Consider the following 4,081-nt stretch of genomic DNA (forward strand, 5'->3'; position numbering starts at 1 on the left):
TATTTCTTCGGTAAGTCCTGCGAGACACATGTGCAGTATGATGATAATCATATGAATAGGCATTAAAGTTGTTTCCAGATACATGAAGGTAATGATTCGAACATGTACACATGTACTCCTTTTGACGCAGTACAGGATGATAATCATTCGATAAAGATATTCGAGAAGACCTGGAATGATAACCATTTCCTCGTCGATGATTATTCTGGACAGTCAGGTTAGTAGTAATAGATAAATTTTCAACGGTGCAGTTCTTTACCCAAATTTGCTTCTTGGGTGAACCTGTCCTGCATATAGTTCCAACATATCAAGCAAAAACCTTACCATTCTGTTGTTTGCAGAGTTTGTGATTTGAGTCATTTGACTCACCAATATCAGCAGAAATGGGCGAAAGATAACCAGTTAGAATTTCAGGTTCGAGGGTTTTACTCTTTGCACGAATCCATGTCGTATGTGGATACTGTTCGGGAGTCCAGTACGATCCATCCACATTAAGTTTATTTTCGAAACCTAAACCTTCCTTCTACAGATTTTTGTGAAGTATGGACTTCTTGAGCACATCACATAAGGTTTGATGCCCTTTCAGACTCCTTAGCATTCCAGTCTCAAGTAAGTCCTTTAACCTGCAATTTTCTTCAGTAATAATAGCAAAGTCCTCGGAAGAGGGGTCAGTTGAGGGAGTCCTGGATAAGGGGGTCCTCGGGCGTCCGGGCTATGTGACATGGGCCGGACTGATGGGCTAAGAAGATACAAGATAGAAGACGTGTAGTTTCCTTTCTCTGTAAACCGACTTTGTACAACCCTAGCTCTCTCCGGTGTCTATATAAACCAGAGGGGTTAGTCTGTAGAGGCTATCACAATCATACAGGCTAGACATCTAGGGTTTAGCCATTACGGTCTCGAGGTAGATCAACTCTTGTAACCCCTATACTCATCGAAGTCAATCAAGCAGGAAGTAGGGTATTACCTCCATTAAGAGGGCTCGAACCTGGGTAAACATTGTGTCCCCTGTCTCCTGTTACCTTCAATCCTCAGACGCACAGTTCGGGACCCCCTACCCGAGATCTACTGGTTTTGACACCGACATTGGTGCTTTCATTGAGAGTTCCTCTGTGTCGTCAATAGAAGGATCGATGGATCGCCTTGTCGTCAACGACAAAATCACCTCTGGAAGGGCCCTAGCTCCTGGGCAGATCCTCCAGCTCGGCAGTTTTACCATGGGCGCCTACTCGGCCATCAAGCCAAAGTCGGTCCCCCAAACCACCAAAAATCATCTCCGCATTGGCCTCGAACACTCCGATAAGATGGATCCGGAAGATGTTTCGTCTTTGAACAAACTTCTAGATCGCATCGCCACCCTGGGGGTCGCAACAGACTACGCTCGGATCGGGCTTAAACCCGACAAGAGGGAAATCAGGTCCCCGCCGATCACCCATCTGGTTGCGGTTGTGGAGGAGCAAGCCAAGGATAACTCTCCCCCTATGCTGAGAACAAGCTATGTTCGGATTTCCGAGCTCTGCGAGCCGGATACCCATCTTCGGGAAGAGACTCCCTGTCCTCCGAACATAGAACCAGGCGTCGAGCCTAAAAAATCCCAGGATACTCTGGATCCTGGGCTGGTGACCTCAGAAATTATTAAAACTCCGGATCCCACAGTGGGCCAGGGTTCGGATTTAAGCCCGCCCACCCACCACAAGCTATATTCCCCAAGCAATTCCGGTCCTCCGGACATATGCGACCTAATGTATGTACTGCAGCAACCTCAGGAAACAGTCCATCACTTTTGGGCCAGATTCCTCCTTGTTAAAAACAAGATCAAAGATTGCTACGACGACGATGCAGTTTCAGTATTTTGCCGCAACTATATAGATGAGGGGATCCTCAATGCCCTCAACCGACGCTGCATACTGCACTTTGCAGATTTGGCACACATAGTACAGAAATATTGCGCCATGGAAAGCGCCTGGAAAGCCCAGACAGCTCGGTGGGAACCGCCGGCCTTTAAGCCACCCACCAGACGGGCAAAAAGGATGCACCGTCACGGGGCACCTGATCATCACCCTACGGACAAGAAAATTAAGCCCTTAACAGGTCATAGAACTGTCCTTGATGAATGGCTCGACAAGCCCTGTCGGATACACGCGACGCCGAATTCCGAACCAACACACAGCCTTCGGGCATGTTGGGTACTCCGGCAGGTGGCCAAGAGCGGTGAGGCTCTCCTCACCAGTACGACCTCTGAGAAATACCCTCCGGAGGATGACGATCTTAACGTCTTTACGGTCTTCGAGACCTTTTCTTCCAATAATCGGCGAAAAAGGGCACTGCGCGACTTCGCTGAAGTCAACCAAGTTGCCGCAGTAAGCCCTTGGAACGATATAGCGATAACTTTCACCGCCAAAGACGAACCAAGGGCTCGATCAGTCCGTGCACCAGCCGCTTTGTCTTAAATCCAATCATCGATGGCTTTCGGCTCGCTAAAGTACTCATGGACGATGGCAGCGGACTGAACCTCATCTACAAGGACACGCTCGATAACATGCAAATAGACAAGAGCCGCATTGAGCAGAGCAATACAACCTTTCAAGGCATTATCCCCAGCCGAGAAGCGCGATGCTTGGGAAAAATTAAACTTGATGTGTGCTTCCTCTTGAGCACTGCGTTGGTTTTCCCTTGAAGAGGAAAGGGTGATGCAGTAAAGTAGCGTAAGTATTTCCCTTAGTTTTTGAGAACCAAGGTATCAATCCAGTAGGAGATCACGCACGAGTCCCTCACACCTACACAAACAAATAAGAACCTCGCAACCAACGCGATAAAGGGGTTGTCAATCCCTCAACGGTCACTTACGAGAGTGAGATTTGATAGATATGATAAGATAATATTTTTGGTATTTTTATGATAAAGATGCAAAGTAAAATAAAAGGGCAATAAAAATAACTAAGTGTTGGAAGATTAATATGATGGCAAATAGACCCGGGGGCCATGGGTTTCACTAGTGGCTTCTCTCAACAGCATAAGTATTACGGTGGGTGTACAAATTACTGTTGAGCAATTGATAGAATTGAGCATAGTTATGAGAATATCTAGGTATGATCATGTATATAGGCATCACGTCCGCGACAAGTAGACCGAAACGATTCTGCATCTACTACTATTACTCCACACATCGACCGCTATCCAGCATGCATCTAGAGTATTAAGTTCATAAGAACAGAGTAATGCTTTAAATAAGATGACATGATGTAGAGGGATAAACTCATGCAATATGATATAAACCCCATCTTTTTATCCTCGATGGCAACAATACAATACGTGCCTTGCTGCCCCTGCTGTCACTGGGAAAGGACACCGCAAGATTGAACCCAAAGCTAAGCACTTCTCCCATTGCAAGAAAGATCAATCTACTAGGCCAAACCAAACTGATAATTCGAAGAGACTTGCAAAGATAACCAATCATACATAAAAGAATTCAGAGGAGATTCAAATATTGTTCATAGATAAACTTGATCATAAACCCACAATTCATCGGTCTCAACAAACACACCGCAAAAGAAGATTACATCGAATAGATCTCCACGAGAATCGTGGAGAACTTTGTATTGAGATCCAAAGAGAGAGAAGAAGCCATCTAGCTAATAACTATGGACCCGAAGGTCTGAGGTAAACTACCCACACATCATCGGAGAGGCTATGGTGTTGATGTAGAAGACCTCCGTGATCAATGCCCCCTCCGGCGGAGCGCCAGAAAAGGCCCCAAGATGGGATCTCACGGGTACAGAAGGTTGCGGCGGTGGAATTAGGTTTTTGGCTCTGTCTCAGATAGTTTGGGGGTACGTAGGTATATATAGGAGGAAGAAGTACGTCGGTGGAGCAACGTGGGCCCCACAAGGGTGGAGGGCGCCCCTGGAGGGGGTAGGCGCGCCCCCCTGCCTCGTGCTCTCCTGGTTGATTTCTTGACGAGGACTCCAAGTCCTCTGGATCACGTTTGTTCCGAAAATCACGTTCGCGAAGGTTTCATTCCGTTTGGACTCCATTTGATATTCTTTTTCTGCGAAACACTGAAATAGGCAAAAAACAGCAA

Source organism: Aegilops tauschii, chromosome 6, assembly GCF_002575655.3.
Source record: "Aegilops tauschii subsp. strangulata cultivar AL8/78 chromosome 6, Aet v6.0, whole genome shotgun sequence".
Taxonomy (NCBI): domain Eukaryota; kingdom Viridiplantae; phylum Streptophyta; class Magnoliopsida; order Poales; family Poaceae; genus Aegilops; species Aegilops tauschii.